This window comes from Vulpes lagopus, chromosome 10 (assembly GCF_018345385.1).
Source record: "Vulpes lagopus strain Blue_001 chromosome 10, ASM1834538v1, whole genome shotgun sequence".
Lineage (NCBI taxonomy): Eukaryota > Metazoa > Chordata > Mammalia > Carnivora > Canidae > Vulpes > Vulpes lagopus.
The window spans coordinates 35,887,943-35,910,832 of record NC_054833.1 but is presented as its reverse complement, the minus strand read 5'-3'; the positions used below and the strand labels follow the sequence as shown (position 1 = coordinate 35,910,832).

General features: G+C 47.1%; 1 protein-coding gene across 1 annotated transcript in view; it reads right to left on the bottom strand.

Annotated features, from left to right (window-relative positions):
* Positions 1-22,890, bottom strand: part of VSIG2 (V-set and immunoglobulin domain containing 2) — a 52,734-nt gene that overhangs the window by 13,913 nt on the left and 15,931 nt on the right. Inside the window, exons 4-5 of the transcript XR_005990285.1 lie at positions 11,682-11,755; positions 10,148-10,318 (exon numbers count right to left, since the gene is read on the bottom strand). The gene's annotated coding sequence lies outside the window, so the exon portion shown is untranslated. The remainder of the gene's footprint in view (positions 1-10,147; positions 10,319-11,681; positions 11,756-22,890) is intronic.

The window sequence follows — 22,890 nt, the reverse complement described above, 5'->3', positions numbered from 1 at the left end:
CCTTCAAGCCTACTATCAACATCTCTGAGGTTCTGACCCACCATTACTGGTTTTTATTTATCCTAGTGTGTCAGCTCGCTATTGCTATACTAACCTACATACCCACCTCTCCAAAGCTCAATGTCCTAAAATGACCATTTGTCCTCATGAATCTGCAGGTCAGCTAGAACTTGGCTGATTTAGGCCAGGCTCAGCTGGACATCTTTACGTCATGCTCTGGCAGCTAGATCAGCTGTGCTGCTTCTCACTGTAGGTCTATAGGACAGTTGGACCAACTCTGTCCCACACATCTCTCATCCTCCTTGGGCTAGTGTGTTTCTTTCTGTCATGGTGATTACAGAAGCTCATAAGAGCACACAAAAACCTGTGGGGGCGCCTGGGGGGCTCAGCCGGTTAAGCATCTGCCTTCCACTCAGGTTATGATCTCTTGGTCCTGGGATTGAGCCCACATCAGACTCCCGACTCAACAGGAAGTCTGCTTCTCCCTCTCCCTCTGTCCCCCCACCCCCACTCATTCCCTCTCCCTCTAATAAATAAATAAAATCTTAAAACACACATACACACACACACACACACACACACACACACACGTGATTCTTCTTAAGGTCTAAGCTTGGAGCTGGCATCCTCTCACTTCCCCTCACATATCATTGGCCAAAAAGTCACATGAGCAAATCCAAAGACCTGAGGCAAGGAAGTACACTCCACCATAATGAGGACATGAAAGGTTAGAGACAGAGATAGGGATGAAGAATTGAGCTCTACTCAATCTAGCATCCCTGCCCTGACCTTTATAAACAGCCACTTTATTAAACCCACCTCAGTGACATTATTTGAGTGTGCCACGTGTTGCCTTCTAGGCTCTTAACTGATATAAGAATAGATACCAGTAAGGGCCTGGAAAACAGTCCCCCAAAACAGGATTCTGATATTCTATTGCTCTTGTATTTGAAAAGCACAGAACTAATCTCTTTACCTGAGGTTTCTCTTTACCAGAGAAAATGGAATGCTGGTAATCCATTCCAATAATGGCATTTAGTGGCATCACAGTGACTCAACTTATCCTGTAAAGGTGGCACGGAATGAAGTGCAGGTGGAGGACAATGGAAATAAAGTTACTGTGGTACTTAGTCTCCATGGTGACAATCGTGAGCATAAAGACTGTGGAGTTGGCTGACTGCTTCTGATGGCTCCCCAGAGAGTAAACAGTGAAAAGGACATATTGAGAGCCTCTTAATACCCAAATCAGAACCAAGGAGAAGATCTGAAAGTGCCTATGGTAGCTCGAAAGGACTCCATGTCCTGTAGTCTTTGAATCGATATGGATGAAGACCAAATCTAGAAAATAAGTTTAATGGTTACAGAGTTGCAAACCCAAGTAAATACTCAAATCCTTCCATTTCAGTCTCTTAGAATAAGCTGAGGGTACTGATGGGAAGGAAGTGGGGCCCCAAGATAATGGGATGGACACAATTATGTGGACATGATGGGACTGGGAAGGTGAATACTCAAAACCTGCTAAACCTCCCTGAAAATCCTGCAATCCTTTTCCCACTGAATAAAAACTTTTCAATGACTGCACCAAGGAAATTCAATTCCCCTCAGGACTCCCCTCCACTACCCTCATGGCTTCCAGATCCTCAAGGAAAGTTAAAGAGCAGCATAGTTCAGCCTGTATAAAGTACCAAGCCTGGGAGTCAAGGAGAGAAGACTATTTGCGGAAAGAGTTGCAGGACTTGATCAACTGTATCAACAGGTTTCTGGGGAGCATGTATTTCAGTGGATTCTAAGTTTGTTAGACCAAGAAGGACATACCTCAACACTTGTGTAGCTAAATTTTTGAAACGGATGCACAACTGGGGATTAGGATTTAATGTTATGGTTCGAGCACCTGGGAAGTGGCATGACTAGACAAGCGTGTTGGCCAATCCCAACAGTAAGCCACAGCCAGTAGATCAAAATGTCAGAACTTCTCTGGCATACTACAGATGGAGGAAGAATTCTAAATGCTACAGGATATGAGAACATTAAAATTGATCTGTTATATGCCACCTGTTCAACCACCCCCTATCCCTATTCCCTCAGGAGGCTCCAGAGGATGCTCTATTCTTCAGGGTGTTAAGAAACGAGTCGAATTAAATGAATCCCAAAACCTGAAATATTCTCTTGGATCACTAACCAGAGTGTGTTTATGAAAGTCAGGTAAAAAATGGAGTTTTTGTTCAAGTCCAGTGGGACCGTGGATCAATTTCATGGTTCTTGGTCCTGGAAGGTATATTTTGAATAGGATACACTTAGTAACTGGAAAAAAACTTCATTTTGCTTCCCTGACCCATAGGGGGAAGTCTATTATGGCCAGAAGGGAGAACCAAGTAGAAGGTCCTAGAACTGTCCTACCCCAACCAATTCTCCCCTGCCAAACTTATAATCCAAAAGCAAATCCAGCATTCTGAATTACAGTTAGTGCCACCATTAAAACTTGAAAGAGGCAGAGGTGTGATTCCAATCACATCTCCATTTAACTTCCTTCCTGGCTCTTGGAAAAGCCAGATGGTCCTGAAGAATAGCTATACATTAACACACACTTAATCAGTGGTGCCATTTACAGCCAACTCTGCTTGCTGCTACTCTGTTGGAGCAACACAACAGAGCCCTTGGAAGCTGGTATGCAGAGACTAAATTAACAAATTCTCCCCTACTCTCCATCCCTACCACCAAAACTAATCAGAAGCAATTTGACCTCATGTGGCAGGGACAGCAGTGTACTCACCACCGTTAACATTCCTGCTCTTTGTCATGATATGGTCTGGAGAAACCTGTCGTCTTGACGTCTTATGGAGCATCATACTAGTCCCTTAGACTCTTCCCACAATAGACATCTCAAGGGTTTACCTCATAAGTCAAGTTCCCAAGGATTTAATGGTCTAGTTCATATCCAGATGTGCTCTCTAAGGGAAAAGACGATTGGTTACATCTACCCATAAGAAAGAGGCACGAGTCCTCTTGGCAGGACTCTGGGTTTTACAGGCAACAAATAATACATATGAGTGTGTTTCTCCTACTGATTCACCAGGAAACTCATTACAAGGCTGTCAGTTTTGAGCTGTCTAGACAAGACTTTGCAACAGGTTGCTGAGCAAGGTGTACTTCCCCTTTCAATTATATAGGGCAAGGCTGCCTACAGGTGAGGGCATGGGGCACGTGGAGGACTGTCCCGGAGGATTCCTCTGCACAGCCCCGGTCAAGGAAGGTTTCTCCAGGAGGGGGAAGAAGAGATGTGGGGTCAATGTTGGAGAGGAAGCCTGAGTCCACTGCTATTGGGGGAAACAGCCAAAGGGCTCGTGTCTTTCCAGTTAGCTTGGTTTCAAAAACTGGAAGAATAGACTCCTTCCTGGGAGCGGACTGTGGCTGTCTCAGCGCTGGTTTCTCTCTGGAACTCTTCCTTAAGGGTCCCCAGATGGACACGGAGGCCCCAGGAACGGGGGAAGCGTGGGACGGGGTGCCCTCTGGCTCTGGCGAGGGTGGAACCCAGCAGACCCCAGGGCTCCAGCGAGCAGCCCGCGGCCCAAGGGCTCGTGGGTGAGAGCGGCAGAAAGGGCCGGAGCGGGGATGCCCTGGGGGCTCAGCGGTTTAGCGCCTGCGGTTGGCTCGGGGCGTGATCCCGGGGTCCTGGGATCGAGTCCCGCGTCGGGCTCCCTGCATGGAGCCTGCTTCTCCCGCTGCCTGTGTCTCTGCCTCTCTCTGTGTCTCTCATGAATAAATAAATAAAATATCAGGGCAGCCCAGGTGGCTCGGCGGTTAAGCACCTGCCTCAACCCAGGGCCTGATCCTGGGGACCAGGGATCGAGCCCCGCATGGGGTTCCCTGCATGGAGCCTGCTCCTCCCTGTACCTGTGTTTCTTCCTGTGTGTCTCTCATAAATAAATAAAATTTTTTTTAAAGAAAAAGAAAAGAAAGGACCCGAACTGCCGTCAACTCGGCACCGATCGCCGGGCTCCCAGCGGGGCTGGAGGCTCGAAGCACCGAGGGCAACGTGCAGGGGTGCTCGCTCCCGCCCGGGGAAGCCCAACAGGCTCAGCGGGAAACCCCCCCTCCCGGGGCCGGGAGGGGAGGAGCGTGGGGGGCGGAGGGGGGCGCGGGGGCTGCGGGGAGCCGCTCGAGGCCCAGCCGAGGCCGGGGCAGCTCCACGCAGCCTCAGGACTCGTTCCTCCTCCAGCACACGGTCGCTGGCGGTGGGGTTTTCATTGCCGCGGTTTAGTGCTGGCAGCGCCTCGCCTCCCCCGGCGGAGCTCGCCCTGCTCCCGGGGCTCCCGGGGCTCCCGGGCCGCCCGCCCGCCCTGCCTCCTGCAGACGCCAGGACCTGGGGGTGCAGGCGGGGGGGGGGGGGCGGGGGGAGAGCTCCCCGGGCCGGTCGCCCGCCCCCTCCTCCTGCGCCCCCCTCCCACCCCGGCCCCGTCCCGGGAGCCTGCAGCCCGGGAGGGGGGCAGGCGCCAGGCTAAGGTACTAATTGTATTAACGAAAATGGCAAATACACATCCTTCCCATCTGGCAGCACAAAAGGAGAGGCTGTGGGAATGCAATTACCCACTCCAGGAGAGAGTAAAATATTTGTCAGGTTTAGGAATGAAATTAATATCCGCAATTACTAGAACTTCGCTAATGAGACGAATACAAATTGCCTCTCCGGGTTGCAAAAGGAAGAACCTGTCGCAGAAAACCCTAAGTGCGTTTTTTTCCTTGCAGGAATCTCAGCCCCCGAGACAGGCGTTTCTCCCCGCCGCCGCCGTCTGAGGATCCGAGGTAGTGAAGCTGGAGATGATGTTCTGATTGTTGGTGACGCACACCCTGACATTACAAACTGGGGTTGTGTGTGTGGGAATGTCCATCTGGAGCCTGTGCTCCCAGGACTCCAGGGGGCTCTGGACAAGCCCCCAGGCCTGCACCACAAGATGGGCAAGCACCCCCCCAACACCCCGGGCCCACCCACTCACTTTGGCCCTGCCCCCTGCGCGCCTTCCAGGTCTACTGCAACAAATGGTTGTAGCCAGATATTTCTGCAATTTCCGACATTTTTTTTTCTTCATGGAATTTGTATATAGCAAAGGCTGGGTTTGCTTTAGGCAGAGCATATGCTTCATATTTATTGGAATAAGTTTTCTGGTTCCTTAGCATTCTGTTCACTGATATTCCGTATGTTAAAAATATCTCCGTTTTTCCCCTGATACTCAGTAGTAGGCAGCCACAGTTTTCCTCTATAGTTTTTCTGGGTAAAAACCAGAATCTGCTCTCCACAGCCCGGGGGAGTATTCTATACCTTAGGAGAGGGATGACCTGATTTCCCACCCAGGAAGAGGAATACGATTTTCTTACTCGCCACCAGTTTCACAGATAATGATACCAGGTAGCCTGATTCCAGAGAGCAAAGATCCTTATTTTAGAAAGGAAACAGTTAAGGCCAGACACCCTGTCACTTAGGGGTTCGGGAATTTTGATTCTTCTTGCAGGTCTACAGTGTGTTCCTTGCAGGAAGCATAAAGAAGAGGATCCGAACGCTTCGGTGAGTGCGGGACTCAAGGAGATTGGGAATAAACTCAGCAGGTGCACTCTTCCCAGGGGGAGTGGATTATAATCCCCTTGGGACCTCACATGCTAAGCGCACAGCCCCAACAGCCTCCGTGATTTCCCGGAGGTCCAATGGGGAGGCCATCTTCCTTGCTGAGTCCCTAAGAAACATGGGGAACCACCATTTCAGCAATGGGAAATTGATTTTTTATGACAACTCCAGCAATAAGTGAATAAGTGAATAAGCCAGAACTATCCACACTTGAAAAACAGTTTTTGGAGTTAAAATGGTGAAATCAATATCCAAACTCAGATGCATCTGTATATGTGTATATACACATTATATACACATAATACACATAATGTACACACGCATAATGTGTGTGTGTTTGAGAGAGAGAGAGAGACAGAGAGAGAGACAGAGAGAGGAGACAGAGAAAGCCAGAGAGAGAGAGATGCAGAGAGAGACAGAGAGAGAATGAGATGGCCAGGTGGGGCTAGGGAGAGAGAGAAAGATAAAACACTCCTTGGAGCAGACCCCGGCTGAATATGCCCCTCATCTGCTGGGAGCATGGACAGAGGATGGAGTTGTCAAGGCCAAGGCTATTCATTTAGTGGCCCCAACAGCCCCTCAGAGATCTCCTGGGAAGACCCTCCGCCTCAAAAGCCATTTACATGAGTGACTGTAGTTTGTTGCCTTGGCTGAGCCAGGAAGCTGTCCAGAGCTATCTGGAGCTATATGTCATGGCTTCATAAACTACGTGCCCAACCTGGACCCTGCCCTGTCTTCTCTGGGCCTATAAGAGATTTTGTAAGCAGATCAAACTTATGAATTCCTTAGGTTTCAAATATTCTCCTGTAAGCTGATTATCTTTCATTTAAAATGCCTTTCCTAACATAAACACCACCTTTGTTCATTCACCCAACACTAGTTTGTCAAGTACCCACTCTACCAGGTGCTGGGGACACAATGGGGACGTAGAGTTCCCATCTCAGATCAATCTGTAAAAACTGATTCAATCGATAATAAAGGCAAACTAATTTTTGTGTGTAGAAGAATTACACTCTGAGCTCCATCTTGGGCTACCTGGAAAATAGCATTCCTTGCCTTGGCAATAGCAGTTGAAACTCCCACCTGGTCCCTGAGCAACCGCAACCATAAGTAAGAAGTGCAGAAACCAGTGTCTGTTGCGTGCCGACTGTGTGTCTGGCTGTGCTAGCACTTTACGTATATCCATGAGATATGGCTCTCTGAGACAGACACAATTGCTCTCATTTTACAGATGAAGAATCCAACTCTCAGAAGCTAAGTGAAGTTGCTTAAGGTCACACAGCTGCTGACTAAGCTAGAATTTGAGCCCAGGCTATTGACACCAAGGCCCACATTCCTTCTTCTGTTCACCAACTGACTTTGGGCTTTGGCCCAGGAAGGTGGGGCAGCTTGGAAAGGTGAGGATTGAAGGTACCTTTCCAGGGCTTTGCCCAGGGCGGGCCACGGGGCCACAGGGAGGTAGAGCATGCAGATGTATGAATTATTCCTACACCAAAATCGGGCTGTGAGTACACCAGCCACTTTCCCCGCCGTGGCTTGTCCCTTTCCCGTGCCTTGCTACCCACCCTGGAATCCTCCAAGACTTACTGGGTGTTCGGGTTACCAAGACACAACTGGAACTAAGAACCCTTTTCTTCCACCGTGTTTTCTGGGGGAAATGCTGCTGGAGACAGGCTGGAGGAAGCCAGAGCCTGAGTAATGAAAGAGCTGCTTATGTAATAGGAAGCCACCCAGTCTAGGCCGCAGGGACCTCCCTGGGAGTCAGAGAGCCAGGATCCCAGAGTTCCGTTCCAAGATCTCTGGCCCTGGGACCTGTCGCCCTGAGCAAATCACCCACACCTGCTCCCGTTTCCCCCCATGTAATCTTGATGCGGGAGGGATGCTCTTCCTCCGCTTTCCCAGGGAGAGGCCCCCAGGAACGCCTGCAGCACAGTGAGCCGTGTGGTACTCTGAGCGACATCCTTCCCTTTCTAAGCCCCAGCCAGTGCCTCTCACCTTCAGGTGCTAACTTTTCCACAGGAGTACCATTCGTCTCTCAAATGTCTTTAGACTTATTTGATGTACCTAAGATGATTCCTCCACCCCCCCCCCCCGGGGTCCCCTGTAAGGTTATCGTGGCTTCTGGGATCCCTGGGTGGCGCAGCGGTTTGGCGCCAAACCGCGATCCTGGAGACCCGGGATCGAATCCCACATCAGGCTCCCGGTGCATGGAGCCTGCTTCTCCCTCTGCCTGTGTCTCTGTGCCTCTCTCTCTCTCTCTGTGACTATCATAAATAAATAAAAATTAAAAAAAAAAAAAAGGTTATCGTGGCTTCTAATTATCGAGCCCTGAACGCCAGCAGCAGGCAGCTTCGGCTTCAGATGGAAGAGTCTCGGCCGGGATACCTGTTTCCTAGAACCACTTCCATCACTAATGAGATCTCTGTCTTGGAAAAGTCACTTACATCTCTAGAACTCACTTTCTTGGTTCACCTGGGTGGCTCAGTGGTTAAGAGTCTGCCTTCCGCCCAGGGCATGATCCCGGAGTCCTGGGATCGAGTTCCACGTCGGGGTCCCTGCATGGAGCCTGCTTCTCCCTCTTCTGCCTGTGTCTCTGCCTCTTTCTCTGCGTGTGTGTGTCTCATGAATAAATAAATAAAATCTTTAAAGAAAAAAAAAAAGAACTCACTTTCTTCCTTCGGAACAGAAGGGGATCAAGCCAGATGTGTCTAAGGGCCTCTGCAGTTTCCGGATTTTGATCTCCTTACCTAGGAAGCGGAATCGTCTCACATGGGTTTCCTCCACTTGCCGAAAGTTCGCCTTATGCCACTTGGCGTTTACAAAAGATGTGCAGTACTAGTACCTGTTTTCACTAACTGAAAGAAATCCAAAGAGGATCTTTCACTTTTGTGACAAAAGGTGAAAGAAGAAAATAGTATTCGGTGTGTGTTTGTCCCAAAAAGGCAGCGTGTGCACCCGCTCCCCCCAACAGCGAGAAGGGCCCACCTGAGCTTTGAATTGCATCTGCAAGCAGTTGTGCTTTATCTTGGTTTATTTTGTGCATCCATTTGTGAGATGTGCCCTAAGATATCAGAAAGGCCTGAGAGAAGTTATTTTTGGGGTCTGCGACTGTTAAAAACCTTTCCATATAAATTAATGATAATTGGCTCTGCTCTTCATTTTATATCATTTTGATTTAGGAATGGTTTCATAGGAACACTCTGCTTTTGAGTAGTGGGGGAAACCTTACGTTCTTTTATTTCATAACCTTACGAATGCCAAGACTCCATGGATTGATTGAAATGGACACATAGAAACATGCACACGGATCCAGGCCTTTCTGCAATCATGCACCTGGTTAGTCTCCTAGTGTCAGGTCTTGAGAGGCACCATTCCAACCCCTGCCATCAGCTATCTTAAACTCGAGCTGCCGCCTGTCTCCCCTACCCTTGCACCTGCTCCCCAGGACCTTTGTCCCCATCCAGTTCCCGAAGAGTTCCTTCTGCACAGCAGGTGGCTACTCACCAGACAGCCACTCTCTGAAGTCAGAGGGCGAAGCTGTGAGAGGAGACTTGCTCCTTGCCCAGCCACCCGAATCCCAGCCTCAGGACAGCTTTGCTCTGCTCCACACTCGCCCTGCGTGGGTTGGCTCCTGTTGCTAGGAGAACCTGACCATTTGCATTTCCTGCTGTTTTTATTTTAGATTAGCAGCCGCACTGCTGCAGGAACACAGGGTATTTTAAGAAAAACAGAAAAGGAAAGGGTGAGGGGAGCATCTAGCATGGGACTCCTTCCCAAGGGCCCCCAAAAACACTCTAACCAAGGCGGCACCCATCCCAGACCCTGGCCCCACCCAGGCTTCTTGCTTCCTCTTCCCTGAACAGCACCATCCGTCTCCCAGTCCTGACATCTTCACGAGCACCTGCAAGCCATACAGGAACAAAACAACGATCTTCTTCCAGAAAAAGATCGAGCCTTGTACTCAACCTAACACACACAGGGCCACCAGTTTCCCCATCTTAAAACAACTAAAAACACTTCTAGATTCCCATAGGGATTTCCAACTCAGTCAAAACACCTCATCTCTAAGGATTGCTCATGTTTCCTCATTTCCCTTGCCCCTTCTCTCCAGGCCTGCTTAAAGATGGAGGCTTGGCTTTTCCTTCAAGGCCTCACAGAAGTCAGTGTGACCAATCTCTTTCAGGGTTCCCGAACCCAATTCCAATGGCAGGGGTGGGGAGAGGTCCCACAAAAACACCACCAAGCAATTGTCAGAGAGCCTGCTGGGTTCTGAGAATTCAACCCAATTCTGACACTAACTACCCAGAGATAACATCAGGTTATCCTGTAGTTAAGGGCTCACTCCTACAAGACTATAAGACTACAAGTCCTACAAGACTACCTCCTCACCCCCCACTTCCGATGCCAGTCACAAGCGCCAGGCTGTCACCTTTGCTTCTGACCAACCAGCTACAAATTGGAGGTGTCAACAGCCTCCTCCTTAGATTTGGTGAATTTGCTAAAGCAGCTCATAGAACTTCTGGAAATACTTACCTACATTTACCAGCTTATAAAAGGATATGATGATAAAGGATGCAAATCAACAGCCAAATGAAGAGATGCATAGACTGAGGTCCTGAACAAAGGAGATCTGTCCTCATGGAGCTTCAAGCCCTACTAGGTTGCATGTGGAAGCATTCTGGTTCCCCAAGCATGGAGGCTTCCCTAAAAAGAACCCAAACATTGTCCTCTTGAGTTTCTATGGAGGCTTTGTTACATAGTCATGATTGACTAAGTATTGCCTCTTGGCTGATTCAACTTCCAGCCCCTCCCCACTCCCAGAGGTTGGAGGAGGGAGCCTGAAAGTTCCAAACCTTTAATCACAAGGTTGATCCTCCTGGCAACCAGCCCCATCCTTGAGTGGGGTCCAAAAGTCACCTGCATTAATAATGGGACACCCACTTCACCTTCATGGCTCCAAAATATTTTCAGATACTCTGGATGAAGATCAAATATATCTGATAAACACATTTTGGTCATCTGAATGAGTAAATATATATATTTATATATTTTATATATAATATTTATGTAATTTTTATTAATATATTAATAATTTATATAATATTTATATTGGGATGCCTGGGTGGCTCAGTGGTTGAGCATCTGCCTTCGGCCCAGGGCGTGATCCTGGAGTCCCAGGATCGAATCCCACAGCAGACTCCCTGCATGGAGCCTGATTATCTCTCTGCCTATGTCTCTGCCTCTCTCTGTGTGTGAGTGTCTCTCATAAATAGATAGATAGATAGATAGATAGATGGATAGATAAAATCTTTTAAAAATATTTATATTATATATTTATATATATATACATTATATTGAATCTTCCCAGATCCCCTTTTGTTCAATTAATCTCTCCCTCCCTGTTCTAAAAATACCTGCATCTTCTCACCATTACTTTTGTTTCAGATCAGTAATCTATTCTTCTGTCTCATCCACTAGACGGTTGAACTCCCAGAAGCCAGTATATTTGCAATTTTTATTTTTTTAATCCCTTCTTACTTCTAGAATATTTGCTCACAATAGATGCTCATTAACCTTTTTATTTTTTTTATTTTTATTTTTTTAAAGAATTAGAGTGGTGGTTTTTTTTTTAAGATTTTATTTATTGATTCATGAGAGACACAGAGAGAGAGAGACAGAGACGTAGGCAGAGAGAGAAGCAGGCTCCATGCAGGGAGCCCAACGTGGGACTCGATCCCAGAACTCCAGGATCATACCCTGAGCTAAAGGCAGATGCTTAACCGCTGAGCCACCCAGGCGTCCCTCATTAACACTTTTAAAATTTGTTCATCCCCATCAAACATGCATTGACCCCTACCAAGACTTACACACCATAAGTAATCATGAAACATTCTCTATCATTTAGGAGCTCTTGGCCCCAGCGGAGGAAGACAAGTAAACAGTTTTAAACAATGTGATGAATGTTGTAATAAAGATATGCCCAGAATTGCAAGAAGTTTCCTGAGGCAGGGGTGAGGGTGGGGTGGAATATGAGCAAGAGAAACAGAAATGGTTTCATGGAGCTTACTCTTGAAGAGCGATTAACGTCCACCACTGGATGATCACTTCAATCAAGAAGAGCTTGTGTGGAGGTTCAAAGACCTAAGGGGGTAGAAAAAAAGGATTGGATTTAATTGAATATACAACCCGGGTCCTCAACAAGTGGAATCTCCTGCTGGCCCAGTTCTTCTCTCTGAAACCCACACCCCAGATCCATGCCCACTGGTGTCTTTCCTCAGGAAGTAAAAACCTCTTCCCTCTCCTTAGCCACCTATTTCAGGCTGTGGGGAGCAAACTGCTGCCAGAAAGAAGATAATTAAGAGAGACTAAACAAAGCTGACACATACCACAAAGCCCCCTGTGGAGTCACACTCCTCAGTGGACCAAGAACTCATTCAGTTAGCTTGACCAGCCTCCAAAGACCAACTGTCAACTCAGGAGTGGCTGATGGGACTCCATTCGAACAAAGCAGGCACCTGTTTCTTTAGGCAGTGGGCATGGAACCATTGGACAGATGGCGACATCTCCTCCCCCAAATCCAAGATTCTTGACCTTTAGCGAGACAGAAACTGCAGCAGAAATTTCTAGGTGTCTGCCATTCTGTCCTTTTTCTTATTAATAGAAACACTGATTTTACATGGAGTTGCAACATGGTCAGTTGAATGACCATACTTCTCTTGTAGGTGGGTGTGGACAGAAAGATAGAGGTGAATTTCTGGGATAGCTTACAAATAGGGGGACCCAAGACCGGAGTGGATCTTTCCTGCCCCCCTCTCCTGCTCCCTGTCCAGAAGACAGATGTTCACCTAAGGCCCTAGCAGCCATCTTGGGCTATGAGGTGACCTCAAAGGTGCGTACCACATGCTGAGGATGACACTGCATAACATCACATCAGCTCAGAGGAAGTTCACTACTGTCCCCAAAAAGCTGTTTATGTGTGCACACACAGTTTTGCAAACAATTTCCAGGGTTTTGTGAGCCTTGTAACCAATGCATGGACCCCAGGTTAAAAGAACCTTGCTCTAGACATATGGGGTGAGGCAAGCTCTACCACTACTGCTTAGATCACCACTGTTAGTGTGGGGAGAGCCTAGGATTGTGTTGTGACCACGTCCCCTGTAACCTGACAAGCCCTCCACTCCCCTCTCCAATTCCAGCACCAGTGCCTCCCCTGCCTCATTCCTCTTACTGGTTCTTAAGTGGGGCCACCCACCTCTCTCACCTCCTCTCCTCCCCCTCCCCACCTATTCTCCCCCGGCTGCCAGTCCCACTCCAAAGTCACTGTATACCAGGAAGGAAATTAGCATTTATGTTGGGACAAAAAGTGACACTGCTCAGCTCTCCTTGTCATTCTGCTCTTAATTAATATTTAACCTCAGAGATTGTGTAGCAGACGGAAGTGGCTGACGGGAGAGCACAGCCGGAGCTGGCTCTCCTTTTCAGCGCTGCCTCCCCCACGCCCAGACTCTCTCCCAGAGGGCCCAATGGGAAGTGACTGAGGAGTGGCAGCGGACACGCCTGAGTCCCTCGATTGTACTTTCTGGATTTGCATTCTCAGGATCCCCTGTCTAAACAACCCTCCTGCAACAAAATGGGAGCAGTTGGAACCCAGAACTGGCTCCCAGTGCCCAGAGCTAGACCGGGGCCTGGCCTGCCCAGAAGGATGAAGAGACAGGCGAGGGCGAAAGAAAAGCAATGCAAATGTGCCCCTCAACAGATTATATTTAATGCACTATTTTTAGCTGCCTTCAATCCCTCGGGGCTGTCAGGGCGGTTGCAGCCCCACTCCCCCGGGGAGAGGAAATGACAGGCATTATTACCCAGCCCAGAACACTGGTGCAGTGCGTGGTGGGTGGGGGAGGTGCTGCTGTGCCAGCTCCAAAATTTGGGAACTTCACTTCCAACAGAGAACTGAGGACACCAGGGAAGATCAGGCTACGCACCAAGGGCCTGGGACCCCCTCCTCCGCCTCCAGCCAGCCTGCCAGACCATCCCCAAAGACGCGTCCACTGGGCCCGGACCAGGAGTGTGGGAGGCTCCTCAGTCCCCAAGTGTCTCGAAAACTAGGTTATACAACATCCCTCACTGCCAAGTTCTTCCTTCTCTCTAATCTTAGCCCTGCCTTCGGTCTAAGCCCATTTCCCCTTGCTCTGCAGGCAGAGGCAAAGGAGGACAGCCGGTCACATCCCCCACCAAGGGAGCCCTTCTTGGTCTTGAAGGAAATCATTCCGTTTCCCCTGGGCCTTCTCTTCTCCAACCTGGGTCATCTCCGCTCCTTTAACCTTTCCACACCTGTCACGCGGTTTAGCTGATCTCCTTTTCCCTCTAACCCTGCTCTGGGTGTATCTCCAACTTTCTCCTTGGACCTGAACAGTTGCTGGACCTTGGCCCGGGGGCACCCGAACGTCAACTTGGACGGAAGAACTTACCTCATATGGTCTCCGAGAGATTCTCTGATCGTCTTCATGATCCCGCCTCTCTATAAGACCAAACTCCGCTTACGGATTTCATCCTCTACTTCTGGAACCTCCCTCACCCTCCTCTGCACCCAGCTAAGTGCAAAGCTTATAAGAAGCGGTTGCAGACATTTTCATTGTGTTTAGGTTTAAATGAGATGCGCCTATACCATTTTTCAGCCAAGTTAGCTATCATTTGCTTTGTAAATTCTACAGTGGCATCCAAGTGGTAGCTTTTATCGGTTTGCACATGCCAGACCCCTGGAGAATGCTTGTTTTCTAACCGTAGCGTTGCAAACCACAGCACTGTATCCTATTCATCCCATAAACACGGATCGAGTGCCTACTGAATTTCAGGCACCACGCTAGATCCTGGGATGTCAAAATGAAAGGCCAAATGCTGCTTCTACAGGAGTTCACAGTCTAGTGAGGAAGATAAGATGTGAACAATTAGGGAGCAGTGTGGGAGCCACTGATAAAGCACGTGCACGTCCTCCGGGTATAGGGAAGGAGGGACCGACCACAACTCTTTTCTTTTTTTTTTTTTTTTTTAAATTTTTTTTTTATTATTTATTTATGATAGTCACAGAGAGAGAGAGAGAGGCAGAGACACAGGCAGAGGAAGAAGCAGGCTCCATGCACCGGGAGCCCGACGTGGGATTCGATCCCGGGTCCCCAGGATCGCGCTCTGGGCCAAAGGCAGGCGCCAAACCGCTGCGCCACCCAGGGATCCCCCACAACTCTTTTCTTTCTATGATTCCACCTTGTTGGGCATTGGTGTGGCTGTGCGCATGACTGCCGGCATCCTGCCCAAGGGTCGGCCCGGTCTGTGTTGTCCAGAAGTATTGGTCAGCAATGTGGGCACATACCCAAGAAGGGCTGTTGCAGAATCCTGCCACAAAATTTGGGGAGAGATGGTCTCTTCTTCTGTAGTTCAGGAGCCTTCCTGTAGCCTTCTCATCAATCTGAGGGTAATCTAACACAGAGAGACTCTGAGAGAAGCAGTGTTGAAAAATGGAAAGGAAAACAGAGACCCACAACACCATTCTAAGCCCCTAGGTCCAGCCATGCCAACCCAGTCAAGTGGCTCACTAAATCCTAGGCTTTGTTTCAGCTAGGAACTCCAGAGGAAGTAGAAGCCCCAAAAGAGCCCACAGCACCAAGATGGCATTTCCCGGAGGGTGGCTGAGGGGTAGAAGGTAATTGCCCAGTGTACAGACTTAGGGTAATTTGCCTTAATGGCTCCATAGATTCTAAGCATATAGATCGAGGAGAAACTCCTCTAGGGAGGAGAGGTGGTCAAGCAATAGAGTAGTTTTGGAGTTAAACAGACTCCAGTAGAATCACAGGCCTAGGGGCACCTGGGTGATTTGGTCGGTTGGGTCTGCCTTTGGCTGAGGTCATAATCCTAGGTTCCTGGGATTGAGCCCCACATCGGGCTCCCTGCTCAGTGGGGAGCCTGCTTCTCCCTCTCCTTCTGCCTGCTGTTCCCCTTGCCTGTGCGCCCGCTCTCTCTCTCTCTCTCTCTCTCTCTCACTCTCTCTATCTCTGGCAAATAAATAAATAAATAAAAAGAATCACAGCTCTATATCCTACCAGCTATCTGACCTTGTTTGAGTTACTTAACCTCTCCGTTTCCCCACACCTTCCTTGTTTGTAAAACATGGATAATAGTAATTGCCTCACTGGACTATTACGAGCACTTCCTGGCTTCACGTACTCAATTGGACATCCATTGCTCAGCCAGCTTGGTCGGGAACAACACCCCTTCTCTTATGGAACTGCTCTTCCCCACTCTGCCCACATGGTTCTGGAAGGCACTGCCAATCATATAATCCAGCTGGCCACACGGTTGTGCCACAGGCTGGGTCAATTATAGTACTTCATCCTTCTAGCCACAGGATTGGTGCAGGGATGGGCGTGTGGTCCAAGTCTGGTTTATCAGAGACCTCTCCTAGGAATGTTTAAATTATTATTAATGAAATTGGGCTTGAAGAATGCTATTTCCTCTTTAGTTTCAAGACTATAATGGTTTAAGTTCAGAGCTGCCTGCAAGCCATAGTTCCAGGAGTATGAGGATGGCAGCATTATGCGGAAAGAAGCAAAGACCAGAAATTAAAAGGGAAAAGGAGAGTCTTATTAATATTTTATATTCCTGGATTTGGTTCTTCCTGAAGTTCCAGCTCCATCCTAACAGTAAACTGATGCTTATGCTAATATAAATTGGGTTTCTATCCCTTAAAACCAAGAGAATCTTGATCAACACAACATGGGATGCCCTTAGTATAAAGGAGATGGGACATAATAAATGCTCAAAATAAATATATGGTGCAGCAAGTGCTCCCAGGAAATGGTTTGAGACCTTCCGCACTTATGACATATTTACTTTAAGGCAAACTCGGACGTTCCTGCATGTATGTACTGGTTTACAATAATAATAATAATAATAATAATAATAATAAGTACCCTCCCAGTGTCCCAGAGATTTCTGCTTATAGGTGCAAAGCATTCCCTTCTAGAGATTAAAAGTCATGCCTCTTTCAAGGGAGACACGCCTTCGTTACCCCAAGAACTGGTAGAGAATCTTCGTCCTGGGGGTATCTAATTAACCCTTCAGAATATCAGCAGGACTAGACAGGCAAGGTCAGGTGGGTGACACGGACTCTCTGCAGGAATGATGGAGGAGAGAAGCGTGCCCTGAAAGAGCTTGGAAGGCTGTACCAAGATTCTGGATGCATATCTGCTCTGCCTTGTATCTAGCTCCTTCCAGTGCTAACCCTGGAATGTTTTCTTTTTACTGAAAGAGGTGGGAACTTGCATCAGTACGTGACCTGTTATGGTTGATCCCAATTCCCTTGAATAAGTTGATATGTTAACAGCTTCTCTCCCTACCAAACTAAACCAGAGGCCTGTTGGGTGGACAAAGACTAGCCCATTGCTGCCATTTATAAGGAATCAAGGGTCTACCACCTATAACTTTTAAAAAACCAATATAGAGCAGCCATCTGGCTAGAGATAAAATGCCCAAACCCAACCAGTCGTCATCTAGCTCTGGGTTCTTGTCTCTGTGTTAAAGGAACTTTCCTTAATTGTCAGTAATTCTAATTATAGTGAACCCACACACCAGTCATGGGACAACTGAGAGGTTGATGTGATAGCAGTGCTGAGAGGCCAGGGACAAAGACTTTGAGCGTGACTACAGGAACTATAAATGGTCACTTAGAATCCTACAATGGTTCCTTTAATTATGCAGAGCCAATCTAGGACAACCAATCAGGAAGTCAGGCTGCATGAGATCACCTACACTCATGTCTGAATTACTAGCTATTTTAACTTAGAATTTTCAGGTCTGTCATCAAAGAATCCCTGGAAATCACCTGCACACGCAGTCCCCATCTTGTCCACGATAGGCACCCTGATCCGACACTTGAACCTCTCTTGTATTACAATGTCATACTAGGGATTAATTTGTGTAAACCTTCCAGAAAGTTTGATTGATTAATGCCTTAAATATAAAAGAGGTGGGTTTTTTTTTTTCCTTCATGATTTCAGTATTTGATTTGCTGCATGGTCGAAAGATAGCGGATGCAGCTCTAGACTTCAGGTCTGTTTTAAGGCAGAAAGAAGGGGGCTGGTGGTGCCAGCTGCATCTGCCTCCTCCTCTCGGGAAAGCAAAAGCTTTCCCAGAAGATTTCTCAGCAGAAATTTGCTTATACCTCATTGGCCATATCTGGGTCTTGTGACCAGCCCTAGCTGTCATAAAAGCTGAAGTAGAAACAGGCTTAGTCTGATTATGGCAGAATGTCAGGTCCGGACCCATGACTGCTCCCAACAAAATCACAGTTCTGTTAGCAAGCAAGAAGGGGAAATGCGTAGATATTGGCTAGGAAGCCAATAGCGCCTGCCATGATGGATTTAGTAAGATCTATACGCATCCTCACATAGTATCCCAAATGTGGAACTTTCCTGCTATTATGATCTGACATATGTTTAGCAAATCATAACACAGCATAGCTCCATGATGCTGTTCCCAGTAGAACAGAAAGTGCTCTCTTTTTTAAGGACCAGGCTTTATACCCTTTTGCTTGTGAGGAATATCTATGACATAGGATTGTGTCTACGGTATTGACCTTTGACTCTTGTCTCCCAGGTAGGTGTGAACACTGAACACCTGTAGAAAGACTACTTAAAGACCTTAAGGCTTCAGGGTCAAAGGACAGAATGGTTTTACCTGGCATGCCTTCTATCTAAGCAGCAGGAACATTTCCACTAACAACCCAGTCCCAAAACAGCTCATGTTCCAGCACTCCCCACTCACCCCACTCCAACACACAATCCCACGGCAGGCAAAGCAAAAATAACAAGAGTATACCAACCCCAAATAACTATCAGTGCTTACCTCATTAAACTTAAATGCTCCACCCAAATTACAGAATAACAAAAGCTTGTAGCTAATAATCCTTTACTTCTCAGTGCTTCCATCTGGCCAAAAAGGGGGAAAAAATGCAAACAAAACAACAGCACTTTCCAAGGCAGGGTTAAGCTAGGTAGAACTACTCTCGTTTTTACACTGGGAAAGACATTTGAACTAATGGCCAAATTCCTGTGTCATCCAATTCCAGGGGTATGTGACATGTCTTTCATGTTGGGTCGTGCCTTTAAGGAAGCTTTCTCCTGCAGATGGCCCACCACCCAGGCCTTACAATGGCTGAATTCTAATATCTGTTCCCCCATATCTTGGCCATATTGGATGACAGTCTGCTAGGGAAATGCTGTCAATGTCTCCTTCCTTTGGAAGTTTGAGGATAAGAGACCTTTCCAGACCAACACTTACTGTTCTCATAGAAGCTCAAATGGAAATCCAGTAGAAGATGATCATTGGTAGACCATCTCCAGCCATGTGGCTGATCTTTATTGGCCTAAGGAAAGTGATAGGTGGTAGGTCCTTCATTCCTTATAAATGGGAGTGGCAGGCCAGTCTTCATCTACCTATCAGACCACTGGATTGGCCTGGTAGACAGAAAGCATTAAGATATAGACTTATTCGAGAGAATTGGGATCAATCATGATCAGACCACCCAATGAAAGAAACTTCCCCCTTTAAAAACAAAAACAAAAACAAAAACAAAACCTCTCCAAAACAAAACCTCTACAGGGCAGCAAGACCACAAAGCTGGACTCTGATCTGCCAAAAGCCACCTTCCTCATCAGATGCTCCATGAATGGCTTTCACCAAGTTGGCTATTCCACCTTGGTCTCTTCAGCCTAAGACTGAGTATATAACTCTTCCTTAAATGTCCCCTTTCATAGCTCTGAGAAAGTTGAAATGCTTAACCAAGATAAAGTAAAGAAGCAATAAAACAGAAATAGAAACAAACTCAATAAACTGGTTTATAGGCATGGCTCCTTCCCCTGGCATGCTCCATCTCCAATGCTGCTCCCATAAAAGGGCCCCCTCCGCATGGACTTCCAAGGAACACATGGGTCTGTGTCTCAGCTCCTCAGAATGGAAGGCCTAAGACTGAATCTTATAGAGAAAAAGGGTTCCCTTCCTACTTAAAATCCACCTAAGTGCTTTGCTGAAGACACACTTGGCCTCTAACAAATTTGATCGTTCCTGATCACAGATATACGCACTGTGCCTTACCCCTTGTTTCCTTTTTTTAAAAAATATTTTATTTATTCATATGAGAGGGAGATAAAGCATGAGCAGGAGGAGGGGCAGAGGGAAAGGGAGAAACAGACCCCCTGCCAAGGAAGGAGCCTGACTTGGGGCTTGATCCCAGAACCCCAGGATCATGACCTGAGCTGAAGGCAGGATGTCCAATCCTCTGAGCCCTGCTCTTTGCAACCCTCCAATCTTGTTTCTCTGAGACAATATTATTCATTCACCCCCTTATCCATTCAATCATTCAAAGAGTATTTACTGAGTATCCACTATGTCCCATACACTGTGCTAAAGCTACAGTGGTAAAGAAAATAGCTCTAATCTCTCCCTCCAGAGCTTCCAGGCTAATGAACATATGTTTTAAAAATAGGTATTAAAGAGTTAGTATGTTTTAAGGATACATACTTCAATATTTATAAATGAAATGGTAATGGGGGAATCATAACAAATATAGGTTATAGGAATTTGGTGACGAGCTGGAAATTACAGAATGTGGGTAGTGGCACAGTGGGGTTCATTATATACTACTAACTCTCGCAAGAGTTTAAATTTCCTAAAATAAGCCAAATGATTAAAAAAAAAAAAAAGAGTACATTGGTAGATGCCAAATGAATGAGAGCCATGGCCAGTGGATCCAGCACAAAACCACCACTCCAACTTCTCAGATTAGATAGTGTGAACATAGGAAGTGTAAGGCTGGAATACTGACCCCATAGACACACTCCAAAAGATGCTCATTCTGAACAATTATGAGAGGGTCTCCATCTTCTAGATAAGAGTTTCTTTTCTCTGCCCTGAGGTAGACAATGATAAGGAGAATGGCTTGAACCTCACACGACACATATTGCTGGTTGAATCAAGAATTTCTTTTATCTGAATATCTGGGGGAGCCACAAAAGAAAGGGTCTTTAAATGGATTAAAGAGGGGGCACCTGGGTGATTCAGTCAGTGAAGCATCTGCCTTCAGCACAAGTCATGATCCCAGGGTCCTGGGATGGAGCCCTGCATCGAGCCTAGCATCGAGCCCCACATCGAGCCCCACATCACATCAGGCTCCCAGGTTAGCAGGGAGCCTGCTTCTTCTCTCCCTCTGCCCTTCCCCTTGCTTGTGCTCTCTCTCTCTCTCTATCTCTCTCTCTCTCTCTCTCTCTCTCTGTCAAATAAATATATAAAATCTTTATAAAAAATAAATGGACTAAAGAATAAGGTGAGAATTATACCTCCTGTAAGCCTTTTTATAAAAAAACTAATTAAAACAGACATTTGCCTGGACCCCAACTGAGGTGGTTATTAGGTTCGTGCTAGAGTTTGTCATTAAAATATTATCAAGATGGTTGTTCCCTTGTTACAAAAATGGTTGTGTTGGTCCAATGTTTACAGATGGCATGTGTAGGACCAGAAGGTACGCACACTGCTTAGCCATCACTGGCTGTTATTCATGAGGAAAGGTGGGAAAGCAAACTGAGGAAAGGGAAGTGAGTAGAACAAAACAAGTAGATGTTTGGGGCAATTTAGGAACAAGGCATTAAGCATATCCAGGACTTTGAACTGCACAGGCCCAGAGAACAAGAGGGCGGAGGTGAAGGAAGCAGCCTCCTACCACATCAGGAGGAGCAAGGGGTAGGTGTGTGTTAAAGCACCAAGGAACAGCAGGCTGCTGACAGGCACAAGCACACATTTGCTGCGCACCTACAGGTCCTGGGGTGCTTCAATATGTTGCCATAGGTAAAATCAGGGCGCTGGGCTTCAGACATAAAACCTTGTTGGGAGGTGAGGGGTGCAAGAGGGCGCCTGGATGGCTTAGTGAGTTAAGCCTCCAACTCTTGATCTCAGCTCAGGTCTTGTTCTCAGAGTCATGAGTTCAAGCCCGAGTGGGGCTCCACACTAGGTGTGGAGCCTGCTAAAAACAAAACGAAGCAAAAGGACATTGTACGAAGGGGAAGGCGTTTGGGTTTGCTGTCCTCAGAGCCTTTCTGGACTGGGGTAGCATGCACACAGTGCCACCACGTGCAGTGCACCGCTCACAACATTTGCTCCTGCCTACAATGTCCTTCTGCCCATTTCTAGCCCCCTCAACCAGGAAGCCTGCCTGGATCATCCAAATTTTCAATCATTTCTCTCACAGCTCAACTCCCATTAACACTTATTGTCTGCATCACTCCTTTGGCACCTATCATTTATTACTTTAGGAGATACAAATATATCTCATATATATATATATACACATAGATATATATACACATCTATTTCTATACATATATGCGCACACATATACATATGTACTTCTATCATCAGACTGTTGGATCCAAGAGAGAAGAGACTATGTCTGGTTTGCTAACCACTGAAACCCATTCCACTGTAACCACTGCAGCCCAGTACAAATCCTGGCTGTGGTACAGAGCAGCTTAGAGGTGAAAACACAGAATTCGAAGTTAGAACTCCTGTGTTTTAGCCCTGGTTCTGCAACTCACAGGAGGGCTAATTCTGGACAAGTCATGTAACCTCTCGAGGCCTTACTTTGTCCTCAGAAAAAAGAGGTTAAAGATGCTAATACCTCCCCAAACAGTTCCCACCAGCGGCAAATTAAATCACGAATGTGGTAGCACTTTGGAAAGCACCATTCCCATGTCGGATGATGTTATTATTCTGCTCTGAGTTTTGATCTAAATTCTTCCATTTAATGACGATATAACCTTGGGTAAATTCTTCAACCCTTTTGCTTCTTCATCTATAAATAGGAAACATAATGCCTAAGTCACAGGATTGTTGTAAGAATTAAATGCAACCATATACATGATGCTGCTAACTCAACACATGACACCCGGCAGTCACTCACAAGTACCGGTTCCTTCCCCTCGTCTTTCCAAGTATATTAAACCTTTTCTATTGTGTCCCTAGTAGCACCCTGCACGCAACAGAAGTTCAAGAAGTATTTCGTCTTCTGGATAATGTTGCTAATGATGATACAGCTGATGGCTGATACTGACTATGGGGGAAGACTACTTAATGGTCAGCTAGTGCCCAGCAAACCTGATTTGAACGCAGCCCTTAAGCCATGTGCTTTCTCCCCATCTCCTTTAGGATGTGTGGGGTAAGGGTGGGAGGAGGCCTCC